The sequence below is a fragment of the Zingiber officinale genome, chromosome 3B (genome assembly GCF_018446385.1).
Source record: "Zingiber officinale cultivar Zhangliang chromosome 3B, Zo_v1.1, whole genome shotgun sequence".
NCBI classification, from domain to species: domain Eukaryota; kingdom Viridiplantae; phylum Streptophyta; class Magnoliopsida; order Zingiberales; family Zingiberaceae; genus Zingiber; species Zingiber officinale.
Window position 1 is genome coordinate 83,527,459 of NC_055991.1, and position 18,956 is coordinate 83,546,414.

Consider the following 18,956-nt stretch of genomic DNA (forward strand, 5'->3'; position numbering starts at 1 on the left):
ACTCTGATTAAGTATATAGGAAATTGATAAATTAGCTTAAGTCATCGTAGACCTAACTATATCTAGAAGAGTTTGATTTTTTCTTTCCGCAACCCCATTTTATTGTGAAGTTCCATGGATCGTGAGCTGTCTAATAATCACTTTTATTATTATATATTGTCTTGAGCTGAGCAGACAAATATTTATTTCCATGGTCAGTGCATAATGTTTTAACCTTATGTTCCAATTGATTCTCAACTTCGTTCAAATAACGTCTGAAGCAATCTCATGCTTTAAATTTATGAGAAATTAAATACACATGATCAAATCGTGTGAAATTATCAATAAATGTAATAAAATATGAACTTCCATTTCTAGCATTCACATTCATTGAACCACAAATATTCGAATGAATTAACTACAATGGTGACTCAACTCTAATAGTCTTACAAAATGATTTCCTAGTTATTTTTACAATAAGACAACACTCACATACAAACAAGTTAATCTTAGCATATAGGACATCATGCAGAAACAAAATATGTCCACCATATAGATTGAGTTTGCAAGTGCCAACTTCTTTTACTTCAATCCTTGCTTCGTTTCCCACATATATCTATTTGTTGCTAGCTGTTACTCGACGATACTCCACGTATGTAGCTCGATCACGAGCTACATGATTCGTTGCTCCTGAATCTATAATCCACAAAGGATAAAAATCAGTAAACAACACTAAACTAGCAAAACAATACTCATGGAAAGAAGATAAACATATATATACATTTTTCAGCTCAGTACATTCCTGTGCAAAGTGACCTTTCTTACCATAGTTATAACAGGTCATCTTACTTTGAGGTTTCTTTCCATACTTATTTCCTTTCTTCTTGGTTGGGCCTTGCCCATCAGCAACGCTAACTTCTTTTCTTTTTTCCCTTTCCTTTCTCAAACAATCTTTTCTTATTCTTGGATCTAAAACCTTTAGCTACAAAAGCTTGACCAGAAATCCTTGCGAATTATATTCTCTCCACCTCCAGTTCAACATGGAAAGAGACATCAATGAACGTTTTGATACTTTCAATGTATGCCAGAATCAGGAAGGGAACGGATAACTGCATGAACCTGTTATTCATTAGTTAACTCATGACCAAGCAACCTTTAAGTCCCAAATCATATTTGTCATTTACCTCATATGCTTGGCATGATAACATTCAAGCGCTTTTTGTAGGTATTAAACTTGATTATCAGCTGACGAAGCTTGCTTAAACTTATTCCACTATACTTTTCTCTAAGGACAACCCAAACTACATAAGCAGATGGTAAAACTCATATTCAAATATCAAGTCGTCTACCATTGAACTAATAAATATTTCCTTGGTAGTGAGCATCAAGGTCACGTTCGTACAGTGTTGTAGAACCATCAACAGGTTCTTCCATGAACTGATTTATAGCTTTTAGAACTTTTTTTCAAGAACATATTATATCTTGAGCTGTCAAATTTTGTAATTATCCCTATATAATTTCTCTTTGTTATTGAGTTTACCTATGATGTTCTTATTTGCCATGATCTAACATAAATACACATATTATTTAATAATTCAGTATATTTCTCATGTATATAATTTATGATTGATTCAATATTAATTTGAGTTGGTTTACAAAATTAAGTGACAACTACATTTCCACTCATTATTTGTATAATCCAATATAACCAACATTGATCAATACTGTTATACATATCCCATCAAATAAACTAATCATTAAGTGAACAAATCATGAAATGAACTCATCATTTAAATGAACTAATCATTTTTTAAAGCCGGTTAACACATAACATTCACTTTTCTAATTTGTTAACATATAACATAATTTTTCATAAAGTAATACTATTCGCACATAATAACAATTTCTACTACATGATTTTATTAAAATTAATGGGCTAATATTGTTCAACAACAATACTCTAATAAGCTAGATAAGCTAACACTACTGTCGCTGGGACAAACACTAGTGTAACGATCAACACTATCTCTTTCATCCTGGACTTAATTAGGACAATCTCAAGTTAGATCAACTTCAGGATTCTTTATTGGATCCACATTCGGATCCTCTTGTGGATGCTCCTCAAATTCTTTGAGATTCTCTTGATCCACATGGTGAAGTAATTCCACACAACTGTGCATATGAGATTCGTCCTTTAGAGAGCCCCCATAAATGGTGTGTTATTTTATTAGGGTGTATCGGTAGCGATCAAACCAAAACCCAGATTCTATAATTATCCATGATTAGAAACTCTTCCTGCTCGAGCTTCCAGAATAGTTGATCGAGTAGTCCAATATGTCATCTGAGTCCATAAACTGGGTCATACTTAATCTCCTCAATCTCCTCTCTCAACTCGTTGTATCGCATGTCACGACGAGTTATCGTGTATATCATCCTCGGCATCTAGAATTGAAAATAACAATGTCAGTAAAAACTGACAAATAAGGAACAAAATCAATTCATTTCAATTCACACATATACATAGAACCAATAAATAGAATAACTAAGCAAATAAGAAAAATAAATTTTCTTTATTTGAAGAGTTTCAGTTGACTAACAAATTGGACTAGTCGATTGGATAACTAGACCCTAAGTCTCCTGCACTCATTAGAACTAAACTAATTGGGTGTTTAATTATTATTGTTTAACCTAAAGTCCATTTAAGTCTAAACCAGACTTATTGATCAAATCAATATTTATTTGACCAATCCTAGCCCATTGAACAATTTGACTCAATTTTGATCAAATCTGACATATTAGAATAAATCTAATCCACTTGATCAAATCTAGAAAGGTCTAATCCAATTAGATTTAATGCGTCTGATTAAATCAAACTGATCTAGTTAAACTAACTAATAGTTTAAACCAGATCATGATCTAAAAGGACTAACTTAATCTAGTTAAACCAACCAATGATTTAAACTAGACCTTTGTCAAACTGTACCAAACTTCTCTAATTAAACCAACCACCGGTCTCCATGACCCAATTATTCAAATCCATGCCCAATTAATTGAAATATTAAAAAAATAAAATTTAATTTCCAATTTAATTGAACCGTGGATTAATTAAACCATTTTCTAATTAATTGCAACATATATTAATTTAAAAATTATACTAACACTACTGGCATTGGCATTAATTTCAACATGCATGAGTTTCAAATTTTTTTTCATGCATTAATAAATCTTAGTTTAATGCATTAATAATAAACTTAATAGTTGCTAAAAAAACCTTTGTTGAAACATATGCATAAAACTTAATGCTTGGTACAAAACCTAATGCTTCGATTTTTGTTCGCTATCACCCACACCGCTTTTCTCTTCTCCGTTGCCGGCACCTACACCGCCATCACCTCCGACCCCTTTGCCCGTCAGTCATAATCGGAGGACTGACCTCTTAAACGCCCATCGGCCAAAAACAGAGACAAACTTCGTGGTTATCATATGTTGCTCTTAGGGTTCGGCGAGGGCGCAGATGTTGATTATGCCCAGCGACGTGCTCGACAACGGTGGAATCCAATAGAGCAAACTCCGTCGACGATTCCTTCGGCGATAAACATGTGCTTACTATTTAAACAAATCTAGTGGCATATCTTGCACAGATCCTTTTATAGTAACATGATCTACAAGCATGAGAGATCTTATGCTTTCACGACAACATGATCATATTGATAACGTTTGCTCTAATACCATTATTGATCTAAATGCATGAAATATAGAAATATGAAATCTGTAAAACTCACAGTGATCTTCCGTAGTAGATCTTGATCTTTGTTTGTCGTCAGAAGAATGATCACGAATGAATCGAAAAGCTCTTCAAGATTCCACGAACCAAATCTCAAGCCTTCTCTTGTGTTCTTCACTCTTATGATGAACTCTAGTCTCTATGAATTCCTTGGACGAACTTATATAGAAGAAGAAGGTAAACTTTTCACCTTCCAAGCTTTCCACCTTCCTCCATATTGTAAGCTCTAATTACACATAATGGATGGAAGAGGAAGAGAAATGGACAATCAATCAATACTCATTCTTCCATCAACGTGTGCAGTGACTGCACACTTCCAACATATATGACATAATCACATGACTTCAGTAATGCTGACCACCTCTTCTAACAGCAATTGCCTTTCGTTTATCGTCTCTTCGGATGGGTCTAGTAACAAGCGCATGAGGTGTTGCCACAATGAGGTCTGAGGTTCAAATTTCGACAAAATCGAGATAAATACCTCCCTTATGTGCTAGTCATTATTCCAAATGCTAATAGCCGCTCGTGATTTACCTCCTCCGTATTAACCTTGGGACGGATTGACGGGGACGCTGGGGACGAGCGTATTCATCTTTTTGCCACAATTGCCTTTCATTTATCAATGAAACAATTGGTTGATGAAAATGGCTAATTATATACTAACTCTTCGAGCAAGGGATTTGTAATATTAGGGAAAGAAGTATATCAGGAAGTGTCAAGAACCTGGATATCACAGTCCTTCAAGGTGGCCTCAAAGAATTATCAATGGCAACATTGGCCTTCCTCAAATCCTTCAAACTCGTAATGAGTGCCTGTGACGAAACTTCACCGCAACTTCTAGTGGCAATGAAGATAAACCTTGTTGAAAATCTTCAGCCAATTGAATCTCACATCTATTGATCGACTCTCCCAAAACTGCAGTCAGCCTTTCAATTGCCTCATCCTGTCTTTCTTCGCAATGTAGGAATTCCCAGGAGAAAAATAATAATTAGTATACTATGTGATTCAGTAATGAGGAGAGGCCCGATCAGTAGATGATCAATAATAGGATGGAAGTCAAAATCAAGTTGATCAATACCCCGACATTATCGTCCGATCGAGTGATCCCCTTTCCAGACCGAGAGGAAGAATCGTCGAACCTACATGAGGCAGACGTTAGCATAGCTCGGTCATATACCGAGCTTTCCGGTGCTCAAACAGACAAGGTATGTGCCGAGCGGCCAACCCGCTTAGACTCACATCGGCAAATGATAGTGACGACCGAACAAACTACATTCATACACAGTTTCTCCGTTCTACATAGCAGTAGAGCCCGGACAGTGGGATGCTGGCCGAGCGGCCATTCCACTCGGCCCAAGGACAAGATCGCCCGGACGGTCAATAGATGGCCGAGCGGCTTTTACGCTCGGCTTGTAATAGACAAAAGGAGGATCAGAGGATATTCTGGGAACCTGCGCGGCCGACAGATGACATGCTTGGCGGCATGGTCAGGCAGAAGATCATACGACGAAAACTTCTGCTGTCTTGTCAGAGATATGTTCAGGTCGTTAAGGTATAGTGTCAGGATCACTTTTCTGAGGAGCGTGTGCACCTCGAGAAATGTGCACGCGCTTCCCGGGAATCCTATATAAAGACTCCCAAGCTTTGACGGAGGTATACGCAATCACTACTATAGCTACAGTTGCTCTGCCATTTTGCTTCCTCGTTTTTTTTGCATCGCCGATGTTTGACTTGAGCGTCAGAGGGCCATCGCCGAGAACCACTCCCTGGCTCGGCACTGACGTTGCTGTGGTTGCAGGTTTTACTGACGAGAAGTCCACCAACAGTCAACAGGAGTACACGTCCCTAGCCTCCATCGTCTCGACTCTCGGACATGATCAAATTTGGCATCGTCTGTGGGAACACACCTGAATCCGAGCCGAGAAAATGGAAGAAGCTGGACGACTTCACACCATGATGCTTGTTGGTGCAATATCCCTAGGTCAAGGTTGACTTGGTTGACTAAGCTTGAGTTGACTCAAGCTTGAGTCTCTATGTTTGAGTTTCGATGTTTGACAATACAGATAATACGTGGAGATTACAGGTGTAATCATCCGATTGGGGAGATTGCTGGAGCAATTCCCCTCTGGTTAGGGTTTGACCAATCTGAGTTTGGAGAAGAGTCAAGTAGGTTAAGATTAACTGGATACTTGACTGGGAAGTCCTAGTGAGTGAAGCTAAGCAGAAAGAAAAATCCTGGTGAGTGAAGCCAGGTGAAAGACCTAGTGAGTGAAGTTAGACAGTTGGAAAATCATAGTGAGTGAAGCTAGGTGAAAGTCCTGGTGAGTGAAGTCAGACAGGTGGAAAGTCCCGATGAGTGAAGCCGGGCAGTGGAAAAATCCTGGTGAGTGAAGCTAAGTGAAAATCCTAGTAGTTGAAGATAGGTGAAAGTCCTGATGAGTGAAGCCAGGCAGATGGAGAGTCCCAGTGAGTGAAGCGGGACAGTGAAAAAATCCTGGTAAGTGAAGCCAGGTGAAAATTATAGTGATTGAAGCTAGGTGAAAGTCCTGGTGAGTGAAGCCAGGCAGATGGGAAGTCCTAGTGAGTGAAGCTAGACAGATGGAAAGACTAGTAAGTGAAGCCAGACATGCGGAAATCTAGGTGGGTCAAGGTTGATCGGACATCTGGTATTGGTAAGTCCAAGTGGGTCAAGGTTGACCGGACACTTGGCATAAGGAGAAAATCCAAGTAGGTCAAAGGGATTGACCGGACACTTGGTGAGAGAGTCCTAACAGGTCAAGGGTGGCAGGATGCTAGGCATGATGTACCAACAGGTCATGATTGACTAGATATTGGTTTAAGGGATTTTAGACTTAGTTTTGAGCAAAAACCATGAGCTGGATCGATCAGCCGATCGATTGGCTCATGCCCAATCGATCGACTGATCGATTGGGTGAGTCCCCGCGACAAGCCTCCTCCCAATCGATTGGTGGATCGATTGGGAGAAGCTCGCGATCGTACAGAACAGCTCTGGATCGATCGACCGATCAATTCAGAGCCTCCAATCGATCGCCCGATCGATTGGGAGCAGCGATTCTGCGCGATAAGCCCTGGATCGATCGACCGATCGATCCAGGCAATTCCTGAGAGCACAGAGGCGCTCTGGATCGATCGGCCGATCGATTCAAAGTCTCCCCAATTGATTAGGAGCAATCCAATCGATTGGGATTCGACCGTTGGCATAGATAAAGCTGTTGGCGAGCGTTTCTCTGCGCACTTCCTTCATCTCTTCTCCACGGGCAATCACAACAACTCTACACAGCGATCCTTTCTTCCTCACTGCCAATTCTTGAAGGTTCTTGGAAGCACATCCAAGTCAAGAGGCGAGTTGCAACAAGAAGAAGAAGAAGCTAGGGTTTTTATTGTAATCTTGTAAGATTTACTTGTATTTTGCTTTTTTCTTTTTTATTGTTGTATTGTGAGCTTGTAAGGCTTCTCCGCCTACGGTAGTTACCGTAAAGGAGCGTTTTCATAATGGAGGGTGCGTGAGTGTGTAGATCCTTGGACTAGTCACCTCTTCTTGAGGTGGATACCAAGTAAATTCCTAGAGTTAGCGTTGTTGTGTTGGTTCTTGTATTTTCCGCTGCACATCATCACAAGAAGCAAGCAACGACAAGCACGAGATCGCGACGAGCTATTCACCCCCTCTAGCTACATTTCGGTCCCAACAACGCTCACTCAAGAGGAGCTCGACGTGCTAATACAAGCGCGAGCGACAAAGATCGTCGAGCAACAGCAGCAAAAGACACTAGCCGACCGACTGGCGCAACATAGGCCTCTGGGGGCCGAGCGGCTCACGACGACTGACCAGAGCAGTATTCTATTTAGGGACAAAATAGACTGTCGACCGGCACGCATGGAGAAGCTCCACCCGCGCCTATTCCATTCCACTGGGCTCTGTTCCAAACACCCTTAGAGATTGCGCAAGCAAATCAGGAGAGAGAATCTTCTTCAGACGAAGCGCCCGTTCGGGACGCAAGGAAAGGCAAGGCACCCCGAGCTGACGTGTCTCCTGACCGGATCAACCACCAGTTCTCTAAAGCAATACTTCAAGACCCATTACCAAGACACTACGCTCCATTGGCAATCGGAGAATACAACGGATCGACCGATCCAGATGATCATTTGGGAAAGTTCAACAATGCTGCTATACTTCACCAATACACAGATGAGGTGAAGTGTCGAGCCTTTCTCACAACGTTGTCCAGCTCGACCCAACGATGGCTCAGGAGGCTGCCGGACGGATCAATACAAAGCTTCAAGGATTTCCGAACGATCTTCCTCCACCATTTTGTAAACAACAGGCGCTATCAAAAGACGAGCGTCAGTCTGTTCTCTTTGAAACAAGGATTGAAAAGAAACCCTCCGAGCATACATCCAACGCTTCAACCAGCTAGCTATGGATATCCCCTTGGTCTCATCTAAGACCATGATGAATGCCTTCACCCAAGGGCTCGTAGAGGGAGACTTCTTCCGGTCGCTCATCAGGAAGCCGCCCCGCGACTACGACCTTATGCTCAAGAAGACTAATGAGTATATAAACGTGGAGGAGACCTAGGCAGCCATAAAGAAGGAGGCGCCATCCGAGCCCTCGGTGCCAACCGAATGACGACCGCCGAGCAACCACCAACCGCTAAGGGCGCCGAGAGCTGAAGGCCGACCGCACCAAGAAACGAGGGCACAAGCCGTGCAGCATGCGGCTTCCGATCAGCTAAAAACATCTAAGGGCAAGGTATGGACACCTATGTTCTGTTCCTTCCATCAATCGGCGTCCCACAACACCCGCGACTGTCGTGGGTTGACGCCAGTCGCCCGACCGACACCTAGGAGTTATCATCGCCGATCGCCTTCACCCGATCGACAACACGAGCATCAAACCGCCGGGCGACGAGAAGACGCCAGGCGGTCACCCGAGCGACAGCACCACCATCAACAGAGGAACAATGACCATCCCCGAGCTTCACACGAGTAATACAGGCCGCCCGCTTGGGAGGAAGAAAACAGAAGCAATGCCACTCGGGGAGAAATAAGCATCATCGATGGCGGGCCAACCAGCGGTGACTCTAACCGAGCCCGGAAGTCATACGCTTAGCGCTTAGAAATTCACGCCATGGGCTGTAGTTAAGAGAAGGCAAGTGGGCCCGAAATAAGCTTCGGACCCCGAGACCTCGAAGGAGTGGAAGTCCCTCACGATGAAACCCTTATCATCTAAGCGGTAATCGCCAACTATACAATTCACCGGATTTTTGTTGACACAAGGAGCTCGGTGAATATAATTTTCAAGAATGCTTTCGATTAGCTCCAGATTGACTGAGACGAGTTACTGCCGATGACGACCCCACTATATGGGTTCACCGACAACGAAGTTCTATCGATCGGTCAAGCCAAGTTGACCATATCGCTCGGAGAGGAGCCGCTCAGAAGGATAAGGACCACAAACTTCATTATGGTGGATGCCCCCTCAGCTTACAACGTCATTCTGGGCCAACCGGCCCTCAACGAATTCCGAGCGGTAGTCTCAACGTACTGCCAGAAGATCAATTTCCCGGTAGAAGACCGGGTAGGAGAGGTCAAAGGAGACCAATTGGCCGCTCGGTGCTATTATGTCGAGATGATCAAAACCGAAGCCAAATCCGCTCGGAAGACGCCCCGACTAGAGGTAAGCGCCATCACCGAAAAGCCTCCTACTCTAGTCTATGAAGAAAAGGAAGAAGCACAGATCCACCCTTGTCGAGCGGAGACAACAACTTTCATCGAGTCCAACTTGGGAGCTGAGCAGAAGGAGGAGCTGGTCGCCTGTCTCCAACAAAACCACGATGTATTCGTGTGGTCGACCCACGAGCTCCTCGGGATCTCGCCAAGCGTTGTGCATCACGAGCTTCACGTCCGACCAGACGCTTGACCGGTGAAGCAGAGAAAAAGGGACTTCAGCGTCGAACAAAATTTGATCATTCGAGCGGAAATAGAGAAACTCTTGGAAGTCGCCCACATCCGTGAGGTTCAATTCCTGAGCTAGCTCGCGAATGTAGTGCTGGTCTCAAAGTCGGGCAACAAGTGGCGAGTCTGCATTGATTTCTGGGACCTCAACAAGGCGTGCCCGAAGGACTTCTACTCACTGCCTCGAATCGATCAGATGGTAGACTCCACTGCCGGGTGCAAGCTAATATGCATGCTGGATGTGTATCAAGGGTACCACCAAGTGTCACTTGCCTGAGAAGATCAAGAGAATGTCAGTTTCATAATGGCTGATGGAACCTACTACTACAATGTCATGTCATTCGGGCTAAAGAACGCTGGCGCTACTTATCAAAGGTTGATGAATAAGGTGTTCCAGCGGCAGATCGACCACAACCTGGAGGTATATGTCGACGACATACTAATTAAATTCCTCCGAGTCGCTAACCTAGTTGCAGATATCAAGGAGACCTGCTAGACACTCAGGATGTACGGAATCAAGCTAAATCCAAGCAAGTGTCTGTTTGGCGCAAAGAGCGGGTGATTCTTGGGTTACATCGTCACTGAGCGGGGCATTGAGATGAATCCCAACAAAGTGAAAGCACTACAAGATATGTCATCGCCAAGGAATCTCAAGGAAGCCCAATGTCTCACTGGTCAGATAACTGCACTATCTCGGTTCATCTCCAAGTCAGCCGACTAGAGCTTGTCGTTCTCCAAGATACTACGCTGAGCCACCAAATTTCAATGGGACGAGGAGTGCGACCGGACGTTTGAAGAATTGAAGGAGTACCTCAATTCATTGCCAGTATTGGCTAAGCCAACTGTCGACGAGCCACTCAAAATTTATTTATCCTCGACCGAGCATGCAGTCGGATCGACACTAGTTAGGCCGAACGGTGAGGAACAACCAGTGTACTTCTTGAGTTATATATTGAAAGATGTTGAATCCCGCTACACCGGTCTCAAGAAATTGGCTTTTGTGTTGGTGCTCGCCGCTCGGAGGCTTCGCCCCTACTTCCTCGCGCATTCCATCATCGTGATGACCAACAATCCTTTAGGGAAGGTCCTTTTCAATCCAGAAGTGTCCGGACGGCTGATCAAATGGACGACAGAGCTCAGCGAGTTCGATATCCTGTACCAGCTCCGAATGGCCATCAAAGCGCAATCCTTGGCGGATTTCGTCACTGAGGTATAGAATCTCGAACGAGAAGTCGTTTGGAGAATATATGTAGATGGTTCGACCACTCAACAAGGGAGCGGGATCGGAATACTACTCATCTCCCCCCAAGGGGAGCAGATGCAGCTGTCCGTTCGGCTAAACTACCGGGTAACCAACAATGAAGCCGAATATGAAGCATTTATAGCTGGCCGGCACGTCGGAGTCGTCAAGGTCCTCCTCCACTTGGACTCGCAGTTGGCTGCGCAGTAGTTGGCCGGGACGTTCGAGATAAGCAACACGCACCTCAGACTCTACGCTGAGGCTTTTGAGAAGCTGAAGGTCAACTTTAGGGAGGTCGTAATACAGAAGATCCCCCGAGCGGAGAACCAAGCTGCAGACAAATTGGCCTGTTCGTTATCGTCGATCGTCATATCACAGCCGATCGAGCAGGTGTATTTAGTGGCCCACATTGACTAGATGGAGGGACTTACCTTCCCAGACGACTGGAGGACGGTGCTGATGGAGTTTTTGCGGTCGGAAGCTACACCGTCCGATCGGGAAGATGCCTGCTTATTAAGAAAGAGGGTTGGTTGGTTCACCCTGATCAGAGATCAACTCTACAAGAAGGCTTTCTCCAGACCCCTACTTAAATGCATCGGGTCGGAGGATGCCGACTTCATATTACAGGAGGTGCACTGAGGGTCCTGTGGAGGACACCCGGGCGACCGCTCATTAGCAAGGAAGATTATACTTGCTGGATACTTCTGGCCGACCCTTCAAGAGGATGTCATTCGGACGATTTCCACCTGCTTGTCCTGCCAGAAGTATCACAATCTCTCGCACCGGCCGACAGAGGAGATTAAAGCATCCACAGTGGTTTTCCCATTCAACCAGTGGAGCATTGACATTGTGGGGCCCTTCCCCATGGTGACGGGTCAGAGGAAGTTCATGCTCGTCGTGGTTGACTATTTCTCCAAATGGGTTGAAACCGAGCCATTGGCTAGGATAACCGAGCAGATGGTCATGAAGTTCATTTGACAGCACATCATTTGCCGGTTCGGGATCCTACGTCGGCTCATCTCCGATAATGGGAGACAATTCATGGGTCGGAAGCTCAAGGAGTGGTGCGAAGGATACAACATTCAGCAAGCCTTCACTTCGGTAGTCTACCCCCAGAGCAATGGGCAGACGGAGGTCACCAACTGCGAAATACTTTGGATCCTGCGCGTTCGGCTTGACCACGTCAGAGGGAGCTGGGTAGATGAACTCCCCAGAGTGCTATGGGCGATCCGCACGACTCCCAAGGAAGGGACCGAGGTAACACCCTTCCACCTGGTATATGGCGGCGAAGCGGTCGTCCCCGTCGAAGTCGAGGTTGAATCCAATCGAATACAGCAGTACAATGAAGACAACGTCGAGCGGAGGCTTCTGGAGCTGAACTTGGTAGACGAAGTGTGCACTAAAGCAATCGTCCGACTGATGGCATACCGACAAAGAATGAGGCAGAGCTACAACTGAAGGGTGATTCAAAGATCGTTTCAGGTCGGCGACTTGGTGTGGAAGAAAGTAAAGCCGGTTGGCGACGTCAACAAGCTAGAAGCCCCGTGGGTTGGACCCTTCAGAGTCGTGGAGAAGCTCCGTTCAGGCGCCTATTACTTATAGGACGAGGATGGGCGGCGACTGGAACAACCATGGAGTGCGAACCATCTCCAGCCTTACCGAACCGGATGAGAGGTGCGCCGATGTGATCAATGTACCTTTATATCCCTGTGTTCCTTCGATGCAAGACAGGAAATAAAAGATTAAGCTTCCAAGCTTTGTGCCAAACGACATGCTCAACGGTCGAGCGGCGACCTTAAACCCCGATCTTCGTCAAATCGTCGAGCGGCGACATTAAACCCAAATCTTCAACAATGATTGAGCGGCGACCTTAAACCCCAGTGTTCGTCAAATCGTCGAGCGACGACCTTAAACCCAAGTCTTCACCAATGGTCGAGCGGAGACCTTAAATCCTGATCTTCATCAAATCGTCGAGTGAAGACGTTAAACCCAAGTCTTCAATAACGGTCGAGCGACGACCTTAAACCCCGGTCTTTGTCAAATCGTCAAGCGGCGACGTTAAACCCAATTCTTCATCAATGGTCGAGCGGCGACCTTAAACCCTGGTCTTCATCAAATCGTCGAGTGGCGACGTTAAACCCTGGTCTCCATCGACGGTCGAGCGGCGACCTTAAACCCCAATTTTCACTAATGGTCGAGCGGCGACCTTAAGCCCCAGTCTTCGCCAACGGTCGAACAGCGACCCTAAACCCACGACTTTATCAAATCATCAAATGGCGAAGATCAAGCGCGAGTCCTTATAAATGATCGAGCGATGACCTTACATCCGAGAGTTACAACCCTATTGATTTTATCAGCGGTCGAACTACGATCCGAGCTCGAATATACTATCCGCTCGGGATGATCTAGTCAAAAACTTCGCTAATAGCGAATTGAGCAAGACAGACCTGTGGTTATGCTGACTGAGGGGATTAAAAGCGGGCGTACGAGCAAGGAAAATTTGCAGAAAATAAGATGTTTCATTAAGAAGAAGTGGAATAGTCGGGCGGTTGACGTACAGGCATACTTCAAAAAATTTTCTTACAAACTCTCCGTCTCACTCAAGATAATCGAAGACATCATCAGACATCGAGTCATTGAGCTGGTTGTGATTGATGACGCCATCAGTCAAGGCCTCGGGGAGGTGACCGTTCGCCTTAAGCTGACCGATCATCCCGTCAACAGCCAATTCAAAGGCCCAGACGATCCGATGGACAACCTTGTCAATGAATTGGTCCGAGTGGAGATACTCCTGTTTCATGACTAAAATCGGCTCGGTTCATCCTGTTGATAGACCGTCAGGGCAGAACGGGAGGCCTCTAGGGTAGCTTCGGCATCCTGGAGTTTCTTATTCCAGGACTCCTCTCCAGCTACTCGGCAGGCCCGCTCGGCGATCAGATAGTCCTCAGCTTCTTTAAGCTTTTGGCCGAGCCGCCGAGCCTCCTGGTTCTTTAGCTCCAGGTCGACGATGACTCGCTGTTTCTTTATGGAGGTTAGCTCGAGCTTTTTGTCGTAGGTCTTCAACTGTGTCTCGATCTGGCCCAACCTGATAGCCTAATCGACTGACTTCTGCTGCTCTGCCGCAAGGAGTTGTTGGACCTTCTCCATATCGACCTGTTGCTGCGCAACCGATGGCCCCTGGGAGGAAGACGCGCCATTAGAAATCTTGAGCTTCTTCAGCTCTTCCTCCACAAGGGCGAATCGTTGGCACATGATCATGCTCTTCACCTAGTACTGCAGGGGAACAGAAAAATATTGACACCGATCAGAGGAACATTATGAAGTGACGAAATACTTACCCCAGTGGACATCTGCAGATGATTGTTCCCGAGCGCTCCTAGCGACATCGTCGCCGCTCGGGCCCGCGCTTCCTCCCAAATATCGACGAGTGGCTCGCGAATCAGAATCTTGTGTTCAGGGATGGTCGGTCGGCCGCACTTCTTAAGATAGTCCTCGGTGGAAAGATTGAGGGTTGCAGTCACCAATCGTCGGCCGCTCGAGTCCGAGTAGGAGGAGATCGCAGGACCGGAGGGAGTAGCGGTCGACACAGGGTCGATCCGAGACACCAGTGGTCTTTGTAGGGTTTGGGGCAGCGGCACAAATGAGACCGGGAGAGTAATGATGACCTCTGAAGGTGGCTCGACCTGAGATGGTGTCCGGTCGGACGAAGTGGCTTCCACTGTGGGGACCACAGGGGAAGAAGTGACAACCCGCTCGGTGGTACCCACAACTGAGGTAACGGATCGGGAGGTGTTTTCCGTGCGGCGCCTCTTGCGCCTGACGAGTGGTAACCCATCATCTGAAGACTCGGTATCCTCGGTCCGAGTGGTGGGTTGTGCTTCGAGAGTTGGGAGAGGCTCAACAACTTCTTTGATGCTGGCTGTCTGAACGGCGGTGGGGGTCTCCCCGCTCTCGGCTTGCGTGCCTTCATGGGAATCGATCGACGTCGGGCTAAGGCTCGTCATTTCTTTCGCAGCGGTCGCTTCGATCTCAGCATCCTTCAGCTTCATCAGGCCGGTCGCGCGCGCTCGCATCATGATTTTTGCTGCAAAAGAAAAAAAGAAAATCCGTTAGACTCAAAAGAAAGGAACCAAGAAATTTCATACCTAAGCCGCTCGGGAGCCTCGTGCGAATCAGACTTAGCCCAAAGATATACATAACACCCTCTAGCAGCAGCTTGTGGATATCGTATTTCTGACTGGCCAACATGTTCGCGGCGTGAAGGTAATCCGGTCGGCTCTTGTACTTCTTCATGTCAGGCTGAGGTGGTAGTCCGACCTGCCATTGGGTTCGGAAGCTTGGTCATTCGGAAAGCCGCACGAAGAAGAAGTACTACTTCCAGTGTTTATTTTAAGTGAGCATCTTATCAAAAAATACTAGACCGATCTAAGACTGAAAGAGATATGTCCCCAGCTCGGATTGCTTGGGGTAGTAGAAATAATGAAATACTTGAGGGGTCAAAGGGATGTCGTGCAGCCGGAACAGGATAACAACGCCGCACAGCAGGCGAAAAGAGTTTGGGACGAGTTGCGGAAGAGGAACATGAAAAAAATTACAAACTTCGATGACAAAGGGGTGGATAGGAAATCGCAGGCCGACCACAAACTGATCTCGAAACAAGCAGATGGTGTCGGTCGACGGATAATTTGACCAATCGGACGAAGAAACCAAAATGACCTCATGATCATAAGGGATGCCAAAGGTGTTTATGAGACTTTCAGCGTCACCCGCATCGAACTTGATCTCCATGGTAGAATACCAGAGCCCAAGCGAGGGGTCCGACGGCTGTGAAGAACTGACCATAACCGGAAAACGAAAAACAAGAGGTTCGACGGAAGTTTAACAGAACAGTAAGCAGGAAACGCAAAACGAACGCTGTGGGGAACGAAAAGGGCTGCGAGCGATTGGAAAGGGGAAGGAATGTGAGCTTACAAGAGAAGGAAATGTCGCCGCAAACAGGAGCAGAGCGTTGCCGGAGCACCAATTGCACAGGAACTCGCCGACAGCCTTCGTAGAAAACACAGGTAAAAAGAAGAAGCCGGAGCTATGACTTTTATAAAGTTCGAGCTCGGCCAACCGGGGTCGTTCGATCTAGGTCAAAGAAGCCGGAGCATAGATTCAGCCATCGAATTCAAATCGCCAAACGTCACATCAACATCTATCGCTTTGGGCAAGCGGTGACGGCGATAGTGACACGTGGCACACGCCTACATGACATCATTTAATGAACGCCATTAATAGGCTTGGCACGTGCTCGGCTTTAATGGAGATGATTTGCACGATTTTCGAAGGGATTCGGATGACGACAGTGTTGACTGCTCTCAGCCAAGAATAGAAACTGCAAATTTCTCAAGTGCGAAGTACCGATCAGCCTCAATGAACAATCTCAGGGCGGCCCGACACCCTCAGGCAGACCGGTCGGGGTCCAACCAGTACCACGACAGATCGGCCAACCGGTCCCCGGACTAGCTCGTCTTGTCAGTCGGACTTGCAGCCTCCTTCGGCTAGACTTGAGGGGGAGGCATGTGATCCGGTGATGAGAAGGGACCCGGTCAGCATGGTGGTCTATGACAAGTTGGAGGTCAAAGTCAAGTTGGTCAGCACCCAAACATTATCGTTCGATCGAGCGACCTCCTTTCCTGACTGGGAGGAAGAATCGCCGAGCCTACATGAGGCAGACGTTAGCACAACTCGGTTATGTACCGAGGTTTCAGCGCTCAAACAGACAAGGTATGTGCCGAGCGGCCAACCCGCTCAGACTCACATCGGCAAACAGTGACGACCGAGCAGACTATATTCAGACACAGCTTCTCCGTTCTGCATAGCAGCGGAGCCCGGATAGTGGGATGCTGGCTGAGCGGTCATTCTGCTCGGCCCGAGGACAAGATCGCCTGGACGACCGATAGATGGTCGAGCGACTCTTCCGCTCGGCCTGTAACAAACAAAAGGAGGATCAGAGGATATCCTTCTGGGAACCTGGGCCGCCGACAGACAGCATGCTTGGCGGCATGGTCAGACAAAAGATCGTACGACGGAAACTTCCGTTGTCTTGTCAGATATATGCTCGGATCGTTAAGGTATGGTGTCAGGGACACTTTTCTGACACGTCTCTTCAAGGTATGTTTTGAGGAGTGTGCGCACCTCGAGAAGCATGCACGCCCTCCCTGGGAGTCTTATATAAATACCCCCAAGCTTCAACGGAGGTATGCGCAATCACTACTGTAGTTACAGTTACTCTGCCATTTTACTTCCTCGTTTCTTCTGCATCGTCGGTGTTTGACTTGAGCGTCGGAGGGCCATCGCCGGAGAACCCCTCCCCGGCTCGGCACTGACGTTGTTGTGGTTGTAGATTTCGCTGACGAGAAGTCCACCAACGGTCAACAGGAGTGCCACGTCCCTAGCCTCCATCGCCTCGACTTCGGACAAGATCACTATGCAAATGCGAGGTTAGAAGGGAAAACACAATGAAACAATGGTAAAATCACTTTGCTATTGAGAATAAGCAAAACAAGACTAATTTAGCTGTCCTCTTAGCAGGTGATTGACTGATTATTGAGATTATTCACATGAAAATGTTATTTCCTATAAGCTAATGGGAATAAGTCATCAATCAGCTAACACAAGCTATATTCACCCATAGATATCAAAAGAAAGAAAGAAAATGAGCTGGTCACTGGTCAAACTAGATGTTGGAAGATCAATATTGCTTGAATAGACCAAAGGTCACACAAATATAGTTATAGAAACAAGACCAACTCTGATCTGCATAAGATTAAAGCATTCCTTGTTGATACAGAAAAAGGTCAGTCTTGATTTAATAACACTTTGGAGAAACTTATAGTGATGTCAAAGCTAATCAAATATCTGATAGATTAACAGCTAAGAAATACCTATTGACCATAAGAAGCCAAACTCAGTAGATGATTACTCACATGCCATCTGTAATATTGAAAACGTCGATGACTCAATCATCTGGAGTTGTGGAAACCTTTACTCTGTGAATCATAAGCTCAAGCTCACAAAGAACTTGAGAAGCATCTACAGTACAGAAGATTGAAGATCAATACGAAATGCATTATCCAACCTGAACAATCTATGAAGCAGACAAAAATAGTACAAGTATCATGCAATAATCCTGTACAGTTGACAGAGAATCAATTAGATGTGGATGGGTTTAATGAATCAAAGTAGAATGTGGATAAGCTAAATATATATATAAAAAAAGCAGCTATAGATGAATATCCCTCTTTCCTACTTGTTAGTTCGTTTTCCATCAGATTTAAGATGATTCAAAAATCGGGAAGTAGAACAGAAAAATAGAAGTTCAGCTAAATGATCGAGAAAGCTAGAAGTTCCACAAACAACAATGGAGAGTTGAAGTACGAACGAATCTCATAACCCTAAGAAGCACAAACAACAATAGAGAGTTGTGTGTTTGAAGCACACAAGTGTACAAGAAGAGGAAGATCGATCGAGCAGAATAAAACGGCAAAAAAGGGGACGGCAATGAAATCGAACGAAGCGAAACAACCTTCTTCACCTCCTCGAATGATGCAGACGCGACAGAGGTCACATCCGAGGCCAATCTGATCGGGGCAGTTGACGGTGACTACGCTCTGCTCGCCGGCCCTTCTCCCTACTTGGATCACCACCGCGTCCCCGTTCGCGATCCCAACCGCCGGCTCCAGGATCTCCTCTCAAGTGATCCCGTACCGGGCCTCAAGACTCCGGCGCCACCGCCTTATTCCACGTGGCGACCAGGGAGTCGTGAGAACCGGACACCTGGCGAGTGGTCCGGCGTCCTGGAAGCTGGGGTTTCATGGTCGATCCTGCGCCGTCAGTTTTGTGAAACCAAACGGACAGGATGAATTCCAAGTCTCGGATAAAGATCACATAAATTATCAGGCTCGCGCAGATATTAAAGCCTCTCACGGCCTA

The 18,956-nt window shown here is 46.0% G+C and overlaps 1 long non-coding RNA gene across 2 annotated transcripts; it reads right to left on the reverse strand.

Annotated features, from left to right (window-relative positions):
- Window positions 1-350: 350 nt before the first annotated feature.
- On the reverse strand, window positions 351-18,946 carry LOC122056668. Of its 2 annotated transcripts, none has more exons than XR_006133350.1 (3): window positions 18,550-18,946; window positions 17,951-18,056; window positions 351-675 (listed from the first exon to the last, which is right to left on the reverse strand). It is a non-coding gene; the product is annotated as an uncharacterized LOC122056668 (long non-coding RNA). The 2 variants fall into 2 exon arrangements; XR_006133351.1 differs by lacking the exon at window positions 351-675 and adding an exon at window positions 1,996-2,421 and having other exon boundaries at window positions 18,550-18,858.
- Window positions 18,947-18,956: the final 10 nt, after the last annotated feature.